This window comes from Rattus norvegicus, chromosome 8 (assembly GCF_021556685.1).
Source record: "Rattus norvegicus strain SHRSP/BbbUtx chromosome 8, alternate assembly SHRSP_T2T, whole genome shotgun sequence".
NCBI classification, from domain to species: Eukaryota; Metazoa; Chordata; class Mammalia; order Rodentia; family Muridae; genus Rattus; species Rattus norvegicus.
The window spans coordinates 40,799,572-40,817,926 of NC_141541.1; the positions used below are offsets into that span (position 1 = coordinate 40,799,572).

Consider the following 18,355-nt stretch of genomic DNA (forward strand, 5'->3'; position numbering starts at 1 on the left):
TTTCTGGCTAGAGCTACACACATTTTGTTTTTGCTATATTTTCAGCAAGGGACTAAACATAGAAATTCCTTCTTTAGAGAAGCTGAGATGGAGAAAAGCATCAGGGAATGGGAAATCTTCTAAATTCCCAAATATGGCAGCCTCTTAAATTTTAGGGTTACATAAATGTCTTAGCCATGTAGACAGTAGTTGCCTTTCTCCTTAAGTGTTACTCCACTGCTTGGTTTCTGAATATAAATGAGCTATAATCTGTTGTAATTTACTAGGATGGAAAAGTCCTAAGGTCTGAGGAATATAATCATTCCTCTCTGGTGTTTGCAGAAATGATCAGAAAAAAAATGAGGGGCAGTTCAGAAAGCTGCCTATGATCAGCTTCCAGATCTATCCAGGCACTTGCATTGGTTTTTGACTTTCTCCTCCTACCACGCTTTTCACCTCAGGCAAATTCTTTTATTTCCATTTTTAAATTTGTGACAAGTCTTCACACTGAATCCTTCTGTAACTTGGATTTTCTTATATAGATAAGGCTTATTGGTCACTCACAGATTTCTGTCTGTCTCTGCCTGACAAGGACTTAAATTACATTGCAGGCCACTATGCTTAGAATGGATCAACATTTTAAATTAATTTCTTTCATAACTTAAATTTTTGTTATTTCAAAAAAATTTCAAATGCATAGGGGTATTTTACTAGAAGCATGCTTTGTGTAATATGTGTATACCTACTGGATTTAGAGTCCAGAAGAGAGCATTTTATTTCATGTAACTAGAATTATAGGTGATTGTTAGCTACCGCCTGGGTGCTAGCACTTGAGCCATTGTCTTTGAAAGAAAAGCTGAATAGTTTTTCAGCCCCATTAATTTAAATTTTTTCTTTTAAGCTTGATAATACATATGATGAATTTTAGGCCTTTTAATCTCCTATTAACTTCTCTGCTCTTCAAAAGCCCTCTCCAGCTCAATTTTCTTTCCAAGTAATTCTTCAGCATGTTTGAGACATAAAATGCTGCTATCATATCACGGATATAGGATAGAATGGAGGGTTTGATTATTTTCTGATTATTCCAAGAAATTTAAAGGAGACACCAGAAATAATCCATAACAGATTCAACTGTGTGTTTTCTCTTGAGATGACAGCATGGTAAAGGTTGCCACATCCGTATTTCTGACCAAGTGTACCCACCAACTATGCAGAAGCTATCTTGCTGCATCTCTACCTCTTGCCTTCCCTCTCAGATGCAAGTTTTTTTCATTAAAGGCTGAGGCTGCTTGGGCAAGCTGGGGCCAAATGCTATACGTTTTCATTTTTATTATATATGCTAACATTAGAGGAAGCAGTTTTTGGTAACCTAAAAGAAAGCAATTATATGAATATGAAGAATTTTGCTGTGATCCAGTAGTCTGGATGATGCAAATTTCTCAAACCTGGCTGAAGACTTTCAATACTTGCAGGTGACACTGCAAGGGGATTAATAAATGATTTATATGGAGGATCTATATGGAGGACTAGACATATCATTTGTTGTATCTGGAAGAGTGCAAATGTTGGGCCTTGCTTACTAAAAAATTAAATATATAAAAATATTTTAAATGTGAGCATTTCAAGGTGTTTGCATCATTGTAATGATGTTGACCTATGTACCTGGTCCTGAATCTTCCATGGTCTTTGAGTCTGGTATATATGTCTAAATAGTAAGTTACATACAGATAATGCCTCAAAACTTAAGCATAAGAAATGGAATACTTCAGAATTAACACTGAAGCCACTTAGATGATGGCATTGGTCATCTAGGTTTACTCAACAGAGATTTTCACCTTTTCTTCCAGATTGTCTATATGGAAAGTTCTGCATTTATGGAAGTAGGAGAAACTCTCATGTGCACATCACAGATCTTAAGCAATTACACATGGAAGACTAATTATCTCTATCTGTCCCGCGCTACGTCTCGCCAGCAGGAACGACGCGGCACACACAGGATCCTACTGCAGAAAAGCTTTAATGCGTCTTGAGAGGGAGAGCATAAGCTTACAATGCGGAGACGCCGAGTGAGGAACAACCGTCCCTTATATAGGAAACTATCCTCGCCTAGGACGTGTCACTCTCTGACTGGTTGCTGCCAATTATGCCAGATGACGTACCAAAACGTACGAGTCCCTTTGAGTAGGGAAGTTACCAGGCACCTGCGTATTGCCTTTTTTACTAGGTGCGTTCTGCCGGATGCTGGTGCCATCTTGTAATGGAGTTTGTGAGGACAGCTCCTCGGACAGCTCCTCACATCTGTGAGGACAGCTCCTCAGACAGCTCCTCACATCTCCCCCTTTTCTGTTTTTTTTAAGCAAACAGGACACCCAGATATAGGAGGGCGAAGACAGAGGTCATATCCTCGTACAAAGTTGGTGAACCTGTACAAGAGAGATACCCTTAGGCTGTTGTTGGGACCCAGGGCACTCCCGACCCGTCGCACTGCCATTTTTCGAGGGAGGGAAAACTGGGGCAGAAACCCTCATGTAATATGACATGCCTTCCAGGGAGCGTATTTGGTAGAACTTCCCTGTGCGATGCTAAGCTCGTCACCCCTCATGGGCTGCTCAAGCCGGACACTCTAATCCTGTGCAATGAACCGAGGTTCTAGGAGTGCAAGAGCTGTCCAGCCAGCGACCTGTTGCTTGAGCATGGTCAACCAGATATTGGCTGATGCTCCTTGTTCAAGGGCTACAAGCGCCTGGGCGATCACTACTTTGTCCTTTCTTGTTTGAGATCTCAATTTGCAAAGCAACCAGAGGAGTAACACTAATCCACAGCAGAGGATCACTCCAAAAAGTCCCACTCCCACCCATTCCTTGAAATAAGAGACTGCTGAGGTGATCCAGGATGACAATCCTTCCGTCAAAGACAGGTCCAGTCAGGTAGACTCGAATGATGGTCGCTCTCAGCTCTCGAAGTGTCTGTTCAAACTCCGAGGTCCAATTCTGTAACAGGTGCTGTGAAAGACTCTTAGATTAGCAGCTTGGGTAAATTTGTCATATTATATGGAGGTGACACAAAGGCCTGGGAGTTTTTGCTCACAGCCAAGCTGGGCCAGTTGCCATAGAATGTCTAATTGCTCTTGGACCAGATCTATACGTTGGTTGACAAGCATAAGGCCTCCCTATATCTGAGTATTGGCCGAGGCCTGTCTGTCCCGAGCCACAGAGACGGTGGCCGATAAATCATTGATAGTTTGGGTTGTCTGTACTGAATTTGACAAGGCCAATGCCGAGGCAGTAATATATGAGTACCTGTCCAGACAGAGGCAGCAGGTTTGATGTTCCCAGTCCAGGAAAATGACAACCGTCCCTTTTCGCCCTTTCCTCCAAGTAGCATCGCCATGGGCGTAAGATCAGTGCATCTACCATTAACGCAATGTAAGGCCACCACCATAGAGAACTGTGGCGTTAGCCACAATGTCCTCCTCACCAGTTCCCCATGTGGCCTCCCTTAACCAAGCAGAAGATTGATTACATAAAATAATGCAAGGGAGATCAAAAGATGTTTTGTTGAATATGCCAAAACAAAGGCTGCCCTTAAGGGGAAGTCGTCCTGGGATCCATATGGGATTTTCATTGTCCTGTGGAAAAACACAGACAGCTCCCCTGGATCTTATTAAAACAGGATCCGGGCTTTTCCATTCATTTGTTAATACATCCTTCCATTTGACTAATTCTTTTGTCCTCTTGGGCTCTGAGCAATGTCGCTCAGCTGCTGTTTGTCCAGCTTCATCAAGATTTAAAAAATTTAAGGTAAAAAGGGCCAGAGCAGTGGCCACTCGGGGTGTTGGGGGGAGTTCTATCATAATTCCCCTTCTTTGTTTTATTAAATATGATTTGAGCATCCGATGAGCACGCTCTATGATTCCCTGTCCTTGAGGGTTGTAGGGCAGGCCCGTCAGGTGGGTAACCTGCATCTGAGCACCAAACTGACGGAATTTTTGAGATGTGTAGGCGAGGCCATTGTCAGTTTTTACACATTTTGGCTTTCCCCAAGCACTCCATGCTTCAAGGCAGTGCTGAATGACATGTGTTGTTTTTTCTCCTGTAAGTGGGGTGGCATGTAGAATGCCAGAACATGTGTCTATAGATACATGCACATACTGAAATTTTCCAAAAGTAGAATTATGAGTAACATCCATTTGCCAGATTTGCAATGGCTGTATTCCTCTCAGGTTGACCCCGATGTGAGGAACTGGGAGGAACTGGCAGCACTGTTGGCATTGGGTGACTATATCACGTGCCTCTCTTCTAGTTATAGAGAAGCGGCGGCGTAAAGTTTCTGAGGTGACATGGAAATTGCCATGAAAGGCTTTAGCGGCCTCTAAAGGAGAGGCCAGGGCCACAGCTATCATTTTTGTGGCTTTGTCAGCCAAATCATTCTCTGAACTCATTGGGCCAGGGAGTCCAGAATGGGCCCATATATGAGTAATGTATACAGGGAATCTTCTATTTAATAGGATAATTAGGATTTTTCGGAAAATATCTGCCACCTTACTAGTGGTTTTAATTATACCGGCAGTTTCAAGAATACTAACAGCACTAGCTCGGCCTCCTCCTCTGAGTATAAGGTTTCATTTTCAGAGCTTTCAGAACTGTCGAGGTTCAGCGCTTCTAGCTCTTTCACAGGGTATAGGCTGGCTCCCCCTCCTGGTCTATGTGTAGAGGAGGAAGTGCTGGAATCTGAAAATTTCAACGCTCCCTGTCTGCGGACTTACCGGGAGGGCCCTTTTTCTTTCTTAGGATGTCTTTTTTCTTGCGCGCGCCCAACCTCTCACTACGTTCGGTTTCTGACAGACTTTCCCGGACTACCTCGAGAGTGGCCTGTCCTTCTACTACTGCTGCCTTACATGTTTCATCCTTTAAACAATTCTTAACCAGCTTCTATATAGCTTTGGTCCCTAGGCGCAGATCCTCTTCCGCCAATTTTCTGTCAAGGTCTTTTCCAAGTTTGTTCCATGAGGCAATCGTAAACGAGCCTGAACAGGCAAACCAAGGCGCCACCCTCTCCACCTCCTTCACAAAGTTTTTAAGTGTTCTTCCTCCAAGTTTGATGTCCCTCTGCTTTAACACTGTTTCCAAGGCCATGAACACAGACTGTGAGGATCCCATGATGGGCCAGGAACGCTGGCGGCTTATCTACGTCCGTCTGACAAGGCGTGAGGTGAAAGGGTAGAGACAGACATGCTGCTCTCTTATGTACGGGAGTCTTACACGCGCCTCCCCGGACGGTGCCGCTTATCTACATCGGCCTCATCGCGTCCTCGCTCCTCAGCAGTCAAAATCGAAGGTAAAAGGGAGCTGCGCGAAGCTCACTTATATACGAGAGACTGAGACGCGCCTTCAGCTGCTGTGATCGTCCTTTTAACAGCGAAAATGGTGAAAACAGAACATAAAGAGTAGGGTGGCTCCCAGGACAAATACTATAGCCTCAACAACTCCTTCCCAAGGCGGTGACAACCCCAGACCAAAGTCCAAGAGAGGGCTGCCTCTCTGAAAGTACCTACCTGCAGTTCTGAATCCTCCTTGTCGCCAAGGGATCGCCGAAGGTGCTGAAGATGGCGAGGTCTTTCCCGGGTTTTTGGTACCAGATGTCCCGCGCTATGTCTCGCCAGCAGGAACGACGCGGCACACACAGGATCCTACTGCAGAAAAGCTTTAATGCGTCTTGAGAGGGAGAGCATAAGCTTACAATGCGGAGACGCCGAGTGAGGAACAACCGTCCCTTATATAGGAAACTATCCTCGCCTAGGACGTGTCACTCTCTGACTGGTTGCTGCCAATTATGCCAGATGACGTACCAAAACGTACGTGTCCCTTTGAGTAGGGAAGTTACCAGGCTCCTGCGTATTGCCCTTTTTACTAGGTGCGTTCTGCCGGATGCTGGTGCCATCTTGTAATGGAGTTTGTGAGGACAGCTCCTCGGACAGCTCCTCACATCTGTGAGGACAGCTCCTCGGACAGCTCCTCACATCTATCACTTCTCAATCAACCAGCTTCCTTGGGAAGCAAACCTGATTGCAGTTTTTGAATGTGTTTTTCCTCATTTATTTATTTATTGATTCACTTTCCATCCTGATCACATTCCCTCCTCTCAATCACTTCCCCTACTTCCCTTGTTCTCTTCAGCACTGAGAAGTGGGGAGATCCCCCTTGGGTACTAACACACCCTGGAACCTCAAGACACTGCAAGACTAAGCACATTTGCTCTTACTGAGCCAGACAAGGCAGCTCACTAAGGGGAACAGGATGCTCAGACAAGCAACAGATTCAGGAGCCCCTCCTCCAATTGTTGGGGAACCTGCAAGAGGACCAAGCTGTTTATCTTCTATATATGTGTCACCTTATATATGCCAGTTCTCATCTTCTCTGCCACACATATTCCTTCCACCACCCACCTGTGATGACTATTTCGTTTCATTTTCTGAGTGAGATTCAAGCATCCTACCATCAGTCCTGCTTCTTATTTAGCTTTGGACATATGCATTATAATGTGAATATTCTTTACTTTATGGTTTATATACACTTATGAGTACATACAATGCATGTACCTTTGATTTAGGTTACTCCACTCAAGATTTTTTTTTTTTAGCTTCATCCATTTGCCTGCAAATGTCATAATGCCCTTACTTTTAATAGCTGAGTAGTCCATTGTGTAAATGAACATTTTCTTTATCTACTAAAATTAAAGCTATGTTCATAGCAGCCTTATTTATAATATCCAGAAGCTGGAAAGGACCCAGATGCCCGTCAACAGAGGAATGGATTCAGAATACGTGGTATATCTACACAATGGAGTACTACTCAGCAATAAAAAACAATGACTTCATGAAATTCATAGGCAAATGGAATGAATTAGAGAATATCATCTTGAGCAAGGCAACCTAATCACAGAAAAACACACATTGTATGCACACATTGGTAAGTGGGTATTAGCCCAAAAGCTTGAATTGCCCAAGATGCAATTCACAGACCAAAGCTCAAGAAGAAGGAAAACCAATGTGGATGCTTACACTCCTTCTTAAAAGGGGGAACAAAAACATTCATAGGAGGACATATGGAGGCAAAAATTAGAGCAGAGACTTCAGGAAATGCCATTCAGAGCCTGCCCAACATGTGGCGCATATATATGCCACCACCAAAACTAAGTAAGTTTGATGAAGCTAAGAAGTGCATGCTGACAGGAACCCGATATAGATCTCTCCTGAAAGACACAACCAGAGCATGTCAAATACAGAGGTTAACACTAGCAGCAAACCCCATTGGAAGAATTAGAGAAAGGATTGAAAGAGCTGAAGGGCCTCTCAACCCCATAAGTACAATGCCAACCAAGCAGAGTTTCCAGAGAATAAACCACTACCCAACGACTATGCATGGTCTGACCTGACTCCAACTGCATATATAACAGTGAATATCCTTGTTGGGGCACCAGTGGAAGGGGAAGACCTTGGTCCTGCCAAGGTTGGACCCCCAGAGCAGTGGAATGTTGGGTGGTGTTGTAATAGTGGGTGAATGAGTAGAACACTCTTATGGGGAAGGGAGAGGGAAGAGGGGTCTTATGGACAGGAAACGGGGAAAAGAAATAACCTTTGAAATGTACGTAAAGAAATATATCCATAAAATTGAATAAATTCGTTATTGAAAAAATACTGTAAAATGGACTGTAAGCTAGTTCACTACATCTACTCATGTCCAAAAGAGCCAAATAGTATTCATTGCTAGTCAAGGAAAAGGACATTTTTTAAAAAATTTTTTATTAGATGTATTTCATTACTTACATTTCAAAGGTTATTCCCCTTTACTGTTTCATGTCCAAAAACCCTCATGACCCCACCACACTCCCTCATATGGTTATTTCCCCTATTCATGCCCCTTATTGCCCCCTTCATATTCCCCTGCATGGGGGGTCCAACCTTGGCAGGATCAAGGGCTTCCCTTTCCCCTGGTTCCCCCATAAGTCTATTCTTTGCTACATATGGAGTTGGAGCCCTGGGTCAGTCCACATATAGTCTTTCCCTAGTGGTTTAGTCCTTGAAAGCTCTGATTGGTTGGCAGTTTTTATAGGGTTGCAAGCTCCTTCAATTATTTCAATACTTCCTCTAATTCCCACACAAGGGGGTCCTATCCTCAGTTCAGTGGTTTGCTGCTAGCATTGACCTATGTATTGGACATGCTCTGGATGTCTTTCAGAAGAGATCTATATCTGGTCCCTTTCAACATACATTTTCTAGTTCCATCAACCTTATTTATTTTTGATGACTGTATATATATGGTGCACATGTGGGTCAGGCTCTGAATGCCCATTCCTTGAGTCACTGCTCTAAACGTTGTTTCCACATTCCCTCCTATGGATTTTCCCCCTTTAAGAAGGAGGGGGGGAATCGGCATTTTGGCCCTCCTTCTTGAGCTTCCTGTGGCCTGTGGATTGCATCTTGGGTAATTCAAGTTTTTTGGCTAATATCCATTTATCAATGAGTGCATACCAAATGTGTTTTTCTGTGATTGAGGATTGAGTAACCTCACTCAGGATGATATTTTCTAATTCAGTCCATTTGCCTATGAATTTCATGAAGTCATTGTTTTTGATAGCTGAGTAGTATTCCATTGTGTAGATGTCCCACATTTTCTGTATCCATTCCTCTATTGAAGGGCATCTGAGTTCTTTCCAGCTTCTGGCTATTATAAATAAGGCTTCTATGAACATAGAGGAACATGTGTCTTTGTTATATGTTGGAGCATCTTCTGGGTATATGCCCAAGAAAGGTGTAGCTGGGTCCTCTGGTAGTGCGATGTCTAATTTTCTGAGGAGCCTCCAGACTGATTTTCAGAGTGGTTGTACTAGTTTGCAATCCCACCAACAATGGAGGATTGTTCCTCTTTCTCTACATCCTCGCCAGCATCTGCTGTCACCAGAGATTTAATCTTAGTCATTCTGACTGGTGTGAGGTGGAATCTCAGAGTTGTATTGATTTGCATTTCCCTGATGACTAAGGATGTTGAACATTTCTTTAGGTGCTTTTGGTCCATTAGAAAAGTTCATAATGTATATACTGTTTTATGATGGTTAATCCTCATTGTAAACTTGACAAGATTTAGAAATACTTGAGAAATACACTTATAGCACCCTCATAGTGTGTAGGAGGGAATTTCCATATATATTTAACGAAGGAAGTACACTTGAAATATACACAATTCTAGGCCTCGTGATGGATTCTTGGTATGAACAAAAAATGAATAATAAAGCAAACAAGAAAGCTGAGCACTGGCATCCATTTTAGTGCTTCCTGACTATGAACAGATTATGACTATTACTTCACATTCCACCCACCATACATATCCTGCCAGGAGGGGCAATACCCCCTTTAGCTGTCAGCCAAAGAAAACCTTTCCTTTCTAAAGGTATTTTTGTCTGGTATGTGGTAACATGGCAGGATACACAATATAGAAAGGTTCCCATTACCTGTTTCTACCTAATGTGAATCACACTGGACAACAAGAAGGCAAAATTTCAAATTGTACCACTTTACCTGAGGGACAATCTGGTTCTCAGAAATATTTACAGAATTTTTTCTTGTAATCATACCAAGTTTATAATAATCAAACTATCTTTAAAATAGGAACTGTATAAATAAATTGTGTCGAAATCACACAATAAAGTAATATTCAAAAATATGAAAAATGTGCATGCATGTAGTAAAATATGATAATCTGGAGTTGACCTATGAGAATATTTTATTTATTTATTTTTCTTTTTTTTCGGAGCTGGGGACCAAACCCAGGGCCTTGCGCTTGCTAGGCAAGCCCTCTACCACTGAGCTAAATCCCCAACCCCGAGAATATTTTAAACACACAACAGTGACACTCATTGGCCTTGGAATGCAGCTCAGGGAGCAAGTGCTTGAATGGATGTAATTTGATTTCCAAGTAACACAAAGAAATTGTTAAACCAAGGCCTGTCTGATGGGGTTAGAATTCAAGTCAATAGAAGAAAGCTTGTCTTCCAAGATTGAGGTCATGGGTTAAAGCCCAGTATCAGTAGGAAAAAAGGAGACAGTATAAGATGTATAGATGTACGGTAAGAATTGAAAAATATATTTAAGTTCTTTGGTAAGATTTTTATGAATCTTCAGGCAGAAATTTTTACTGTGTTCCTGGAATAAAGCAATACCACTGCAGATGTGTAAACTGATAACTGACCATTGGGTTTGGTGTAAATTCCCACTAGTTTCAGATAGTCCCATGCATGAAACATAAATCTCAGAAAGTGGGTAAAGACCATACATTGGAAGATAAAAATCTCATTCAGCATGTAAAGAAGTGAAACCCTGTTTCTATCTGCTGTAAGGTCACAGATGTGTTCCTTATGACTAAGTAGCCTCCTCAACCCCTCTGTTTTTGCCAACCACTGAAATGGAATATAGGGGCAGATGTGGAAGCTTCCGAACTGGAACATCCTCTCTCTCTCTCTCTCTCTCTCTCTCTCTCTCTCTCTCTTTCTCTCTTTCTCTCTTTCTCTCTCTAAGATAGGGTGTCACATATTTCAAGGTGGCTTTGAACTCTTTGTAGCTGAGACTGAAGAATTCTTTTTTTTCAGCAGCCTCCATATCCCAAGTGCTAGGCTTACCATTGTAAACCTGTAACACCTCAACAACATCTGTTTCACTATGTTGGTGTCACTTCTAATAAACTCTATAAAAAAAACCCAGGAGGGACATTTAAAAAGCAACAGCAAAAATAAAAAAATATGAACTCTATAACATGGAAAAAAGAAATGTCAAAGTTTGGGTAAGCTTGACCATGAGGGCATGCTTTCCTGATAGCAAAGGCACGTTATAGTCTCTCTCTCTCTCTCTCTCTCTCTCTCTCTCTCTCTCTCTCTCTCTCTCTCCAAGATAGGGTCTCATATATTTCAGGCTGCCCTTGAACTCTTTGTAACTGAGACTGAAGAATTCCTTTTTCAGCATTTCACCATTGTAAACCTGTAAACCTCAATAACATCTGCTTCACTATGTTGGTGTCACTTCTAAACAATAGTATTAAAAAATCAAGGTGGGACATTTACAAAGCAACAACGAAATAAAAAAAAAAGAACTCTATAACATGGGAACAAGTAAATGTCAACGTTTGGGAAAACTTGAAAATGAGGGTATGCTTTTCTTACAGCAAAGGCACATTATACACTGTGTGTGTGTGTGTGTGTGTGTGTGTGTGTGTGTGTGTGTGTAACACACTGCAATGGACATTTTGGGGAGATCAGATGTAAATCTGTAGAAATCTGCCCTCATCTATAATCTGGGTGCCAGGAATGTAACTCCCATCATTAGGCTTTATATCCCAAAGTTTTGCCTACTAAGCAACCCACCAGTTACCTAATTATCTGATTTTAAACTTTGAAAGCTGAGATGACTCAGGGTATAAGGGCCTGAATGCCAAGCTCAACTACCAACTTCAAATTTCAGATCCAATGTGGTACAAAGAGATCATGGAGCTCACAAGTTGTTTAGAACATACATCTGTCATTGAATGTGAATAATATGAACACAAACACAGAGGCTGACATCCATCCACATATTAATAAATGTGAAAATGTTTAAATCAAATGTTTAAATGGCTAAGAAGCACTTAAAGAAATGTTCAACATCATCCTTAGTCCTTAGGGAACTGCAAATCAAAGCAACCCTGAAATCCCATTTTTCACCAATCAAAATGTTGAAGCTCCGGTAACAACATATGCTGCTGAGGATATGAAAAACGTGGAAACTCCTCCATTGCTGGTGGAATTGTGAATTGTTCCAACTCTGAAAATTAAGCTGGCCTTTCCTGAGAAAATTGGAAATAGTTCTATCTCAAAACCCAGCTCTACCACTCCTGGGCATATAGCCAAATGATGCTCCACCATACCACAAAAACATGTGTTCCACTATGTTCATGACAAGCTTATTCATAATAGCCAGTAACTGGAAACAGTTGTACCCCAACCAAAGAATAAATACAGAAAACGTGATTCATTTACACTGTGGAATGCCATTCAGCTGTTAAAAACGAGAATATCATGAATTTTCAGGCAAAGGGATGGACCTAGAAACTATCATCCTGAATGAACTATCCAAAAGGACATGCATGTTATGTACACACTGATAAGTGGATATTAGCTCAAAAGTGCAGGATACCCATCATACAACCCAGATATTGAAAGAAGTTTTTCAAGAATAAAGGACCATCTGAGGGTGCTTCAATGTCACTTGGAAAGGGGAACAAAATACTCATGGGAGGCAGATGGAGAAAACTACATGAGTGGAAAGGGGGGCATATGATCATATATTGGAGAGAGAGCAGAGAAGCCCAGAGGGTCAGGAGAATGAATGGAAATATATAGCTGCCATGGGTAGGGATGGTGAGCAGGAAGAACCTTTAGAATGTTCCAGAGACCTGGGCTGAGAAAGGCACCCACAAATCAATGTAGGTGACCTTAGCCTAAATACACAACATAGGGAGATGGAGAGTCCATACTGAAGAGCCCACCTCCTGTAGTTCAAAGGATCCCCCAGTAGAGGAATGGGAACACCAACTCACCTTCAAATTTTTTGACCCAGAATTGTTCCTATCAATGAGAAATGTTGGGATAGAAATGGTCCCAAGAGTGAAGGAATGGCTTGTCTGTGACTGGTCCAACATGAGATTTTGGATCCTAGCATGGCTGTCCTCTGATAGGTTGTACATCCATGTGACTAAGACAGACAGAGAAACTTATAACCAACCAATGGTGTGAGGTCAACAACACTTATGGAAGAATTAGGGAATGATTGAAGGGGCCATAAGGGATAGCAACCCGAATAGGATATGAAACAGTGTCAACTAACCTGGACTCCAGGATACTCCTAAAGTCTATATCACCAACCAAAGACCATACATGGGCTACTCTGAGCTTCTGGAGCATAGGTAGCAGAGTACCTACTTTCTTGCTTGGCCTCAGTGGAAGAGGATGTTCCTAATCATGTAGAGATTTGATATCCCAGAGTAAGGGATGCCAGGATTGGGGAACATTTTCTCTGAAGTACAGAAGAGGTGGATAGGGTAAAGAACTCTGAAAGGGGTAACCAGGATGAATGGCAGCAGTTTCAATGTAAATAAAAAATTAAGTTCAAAAAATAATTTGAACAGCATATAGACCACATTAAAATTTATAATGCCTACAGTATATTACAGAGCACCCAAGAACATATGATGATATACATGTAGTAGAAAACATGATGTAGAAAGCATAGTGAGTTTTCTAGACATGGTCAGTAGACAATGCTTTCTAGCATGCTCCAGGGTCAAGATTCAATAAAGAGCACTGAAAAAGAAAGTTATAATGATGTCAGTATTTATAAATATATGGTGTTAAAATTTACAATATATAAAAAATTTTATTATGACATATTCAAAAATTTAGAAGGCTACAGATAAATACTGTGTACATAATAGTGTAAGCAAGCTATTTTGCCATAAAATTATAAAAAATGATACTGTCTTTACCCCACACTAGATCCTGCACCACAGTGCCCCAATATATCTGGTAGATATCTTCATCTTAGTCAGCAAAGCCTCTCACCTGCTTTGCTTTATCCCATATCACACTGCCAGTGAATTCTCTCTGAGACTGGCCAACACTCTCTCTACCCATCAAGTTCCCAAGGCAGGTTGCCACCATGCCAAAAATATATATCCCAATTCCATGGCAGACTAGTGTCACCAAGCACCACATATTCTCTTGAAGTTAAATCACCACATGAAAAAACACACAACACCATAACCTCTGATGAAATTGATAAGATATAATTGCCTACCTACACATAAAAATCCCTGTACACATCCATCCCTTAAGTATATTCCTAACACCCTGTAAATATGCATAGAAGAATCTTAGTGTCACCCTCCATGTTCTCTCTGATGCTTCTTCTGCCTTGCACTAGTCTCCTCCTCTCTATAAAACGTTTCTCCCACTCATCTTTCCTTCTAGTACAATGATATTCCTTGTTCTATGTTGTACCTGCCTTCACCAGTATGACATCTTACAAAGCTATGTCTTGGCAGAGTGGCATGGGATTTTTAGGGATTTCATTTGTTTACAGTATTGTCTGCACTTTTTAGGTTGTACAAAAAAGTAAACATACTTGTACAAATATAAAAGTAAAAAATTCAAAATAGAAACAACTTCAAAATCTATGGAATTACTAGGAATAAAGCTAAAAAGTACAAATTTCTTGAACGATAAGAAGCACATGTCCATGTTACCACACTGGGGAAATAAACACTGGAAAAGGAGCACTCTCAGCCTGTGGTATCTGATTCTAGTCAACACATGGAACTGAGAATGTCTGATCTATCACATTAAAATTTGTCTGTACCCGTGAGATCATTTCCAGAGATGTGGTAGATATTTCTGACCTAACCTGTTGATTCAATACAATAATGCATTTGAAAATTAAATAGAATATTGATAGATCTATATCTTGCTTGGTGGAAATAAGCCACTTAGGGTAAACCCATAGTGGTTGACTCTTGTCCTGGTCTGTTCCTATTTTACCCTGCTTCTGGAAGGCCAAGAGTCGATCATCTCTGTTCCAATACAGCCTAACATTATAAGGTAGAAACAATCTCAAATCATGAGCTTAAGAAATTCTTTCTCTCAAACATCATTTTGTTAAGGTCACAGGAAGGAAACACTTCCTAATATATCCTCATAAGTGTATGGATTAGATTGAAGACAGGGAAGTTATACTTATCTGGCCACTTTGTCAGAAACAGAATCTTCATAGAGGGCAGGCCTCAGGACTTTTGGAAATACTTTCCAAAAATCAGTGCTCGGTGCCCAGTGCTGTGATCAACAGTCAGAATGTGTTCATTGAATAAATGTAGAAAGAGTAGAAGAAGCAACTTGTGTGATGTATCTATTGTGTTGGAGGGACAGAGGGGAAAAAGGAAGGAAACCGTGATGAGATAATGAGGGAGTGCCAGGGCTAGTGGGAAACAGAGAACATCACTCCAGCCTGTTGACCTTTTGAATCATCAAAAGCTCATGCTGCCCAGGGCTATGAGGTTACAGGAACACAGGGAAGGAGTAGGAACTCACCTAAAATCCAACAGTATGTTTATTAACAGGTATATGTATATTGCAGAAAGACATGTGTGAGCAACAGTTCATTCTTACTGTCAGGCTTCCAATCTCAACAGTCCCACTGAAGCAAACATCAGCACATCTCTGGCTTCCATACTGAACTTTTCCATCTGTAGAAGAACAAAGTCAAAAGGCAAAATGTGAATATCAGTGGAAAGAGTTGTTGAGTCAGTAAAGGCTAAGATGGAAAGTACATTAGAAATATAAGCATAACTGAGGTGGGCTCACTGGGACATGATCCTTCAACCACTAATCTAACCCACAACTGGAACTTCATTTCCAAGAGTGCTGAATGGAATTTTAGAATCCAATCCCTATGGTACTAGACTATATTCACCCTGAATTTCCCTGAGGATCATCCAGACATCTTTCAGAACAATTTTTTCATCATTTGTCTGCTGGTCTATTGGTCAGTGGGAGAAATTAAGAGAAGCAAAAGGGATTTTCCTTCCTACTCTTACAGGCAAAGACATCTTCCTTCAGATTCTGCATTTGCCATCAGCATCCTGGAGATGGGTTCATCACTATAGGGCAAGCAAGATTACTTTCAGAGCTCCCAGAGCTTGCATAACTTTTTAGGTTACAGCTGAGGTACAAATCTCACCAGGTTGAGCCTGACATAAATATCCTCCACTCAAGCAAATCCCTTGAGAATAGAACAATTCACACTTGAAACACATCAAAGCTGAAAAGACAAAAGCCAATGTAACAGTCTTATTCAGGATTCAAACTCAAGCACAAACTGGAGCTGAGCTTATGGCTCTGGTGAATAAATAAGCAATAGCCAGGAAAAGAGCAGGCCATATGCTGAGATAACACATTCATGAAGGCTCATGACCACAGGACTCTACAAAGAAAATGTTGGAAAATAGATGCAACCTCATACCATGAGAATAGACTAAGTTATCAGAATGAAAAATAAAAGTTCTGATGTGGGATCCCTAATGTACCACATAGCATTATGATTCTGAAGCAACTGAGAGAGAGAGAGAGAGAGAGAGAGAGAGAGAGAGAGAGAGAGAGAGAGAGAGAGATGGCAGAAAGGGACAAGAGTCTGCCATTATTGGACAGGCTTGTATTCAATGCACAAAAAACAATGGGAAGCATCTCTGATACAGGAAATCCTCACAGGAATCTATTTTTAAAGTTAGTATTCTATCATACTGGATGGGATGAATCAATATTTTCATTGTTTCCATCCCGGTAATGAATTTCCTTTCCAACTTACAATCCAAATATAAGCCAATTTGCATGAAAAATGAGGAACGGCAGTTGCTTAAGCATTCCAGAGAACAGACATGAAGGGAGGTGGAAAGGAGAAAGAGAGAGATGGTGACATGGAGCAGAAGAAAGTAGAAAGAGAAGGACAGGAAAGTATCTTTGCGTATGCACAGCTGAAGCAAGGGGAGGAAGTGGATATGGATATCAGAATGAAGCAGGGTCAGATCTAATGTTATCCTATTTCATGCTACTCATATCCCCTAATCTGTAGTATCAGTGTGTTTGTCCAACAATGCCAACAACTACCATCTGCCAGGATCTTACCTTAGAGGGAGCTCACGAGAAAATACAGGCCCAGTAGGAGCAGCAAGATGTGCTTTCCCATTGCAGTGAGGTTGATCTTCAGAGAAATCAGCAGAAGAGAAGACAGAGTGCTCAGGACCTGTATCAGGAAGGCAGGTTTATATCATAGCCTAGATTAGGAAGAGCAGCTAATGGGATACCAGGAAATGGACTGAGCATATAGCCAGATGGGAGCAAAGATTTTTACTAACTTTATGGTGCTATAATTATCATCTGTAAAGTTTCTATTTAGGGAAAACTTAAATTCAAGGAAAACTGAGTCAAGTTAATCTTCCCTTGGTGCTTCCAGGTCTTTTCAGGAACCTGCAGTGCAACCTACTGGCCAGAAAGAAAACTGTCTTCAGGTATGTGTTTGTGTGGAAGTATGTTAAGGTATATGTTGTGCACTGGTGACTTTTGAAACTCTAGGTAAGGCATAATATTCCCAGTATCCAAGAAACTCTTCTCTCCCCTTTTAGAATACTAAACTGAAATATATTATTCTCTTTTAAATAACAACAAGCAAAGCAACAACCCCAAAAGAAAAAAAAACTGATAATCAGTAATCTTTCTGTGTTTAATCACTGCATCTAGGTACTCAAAGATTTAGCTCTTGGTGCACTTGACACAACTTTCAAATAGGTACTCATGGCTCTGAGATTCAGTCCTATGATCTGATTGACAATAAACTGGAAGCATGATGTGCACCCTACTCTAAATTTCTATGCAGAAGAAAATTACTTGTTTAAACATGATACATCAAACTGTTAAAATTCTGTGTTCAAGGAAATGGGATATATGCCTACATATATCCTTCATAGATAAAAGAGTTGTAAAACAAATAGCAGATTTACGTTTGTCTTCCAGAGTCATTCTCCTAATAGAGGATATGAAAAAAGAAAAATTAAAGATATTTGGGTAAGTGTGAGAAAGAAAACAGCCCTTCATTGAGGGTCTGGATTTCCTGTTCTGTAGATGAGTCAGTAAGCTTCAGGATGCATGGATAAAGGCTTACGAGTTAATAAACTCCTTTAGCACATATCTGATGCCCTAGTTAGACTTTATTGCTAACTGGACATACCCTAGAAAAGGGAATCTCAATTGAAAAATTGCCTGAATCATATTGGTCTATGATTGTGAAAGTGAGTTGTTGTTGTTGGCAGTCAATGTTGGAGAGCACAGTATTACACAAACAGTATCACCTTTAGGCATGAATAGCCTATCTGAGAGAAATGAGCAAGTCAACCAAGAAGCAATGTGCCTTCATAATTTCTGGTTCAGCTCTTGAGCCCTTGATCTTAAGTCCTTCAAGGATTACCACGGGATACAGATTGGAAAAGAAGAAGTCAAAATATCACTATTCACAGATGATATGATAGTATATTTAAGCGATCCCAAAAGTTCCACCAGAGAACTACTAATCCTGATAAACACCTTCAGCAAAGTGGCTGGGTATAAAATTAAATCAAATAAATCAGTAGCTTTCATCTACACAAAAGAGAAACAAACCGAGAAAGAAATTAGGGAAACGGCACCTTTCATAATAGTCCCAAATAATATAAAATACCTCGGTGTGACTTTAACCAAGCAAGTATAAGATCTGTAA

The 18,355-nt window shown here is 40.9% G+C and overlaps 1 pseudogene; it reads right to left on the reverse strand.

The window, feature by feature from the left end:
- Positions 1–15,141: 15,141 nt before the first annotated feature.
- Positions 15,142–16,792, reverse strand: LOC134480130 (urinary protein 3-like; annotated as a pseudogene).
- Between the last annotated feature and the right edge of the window lie 1,563 nt (positions 16,793–18,355).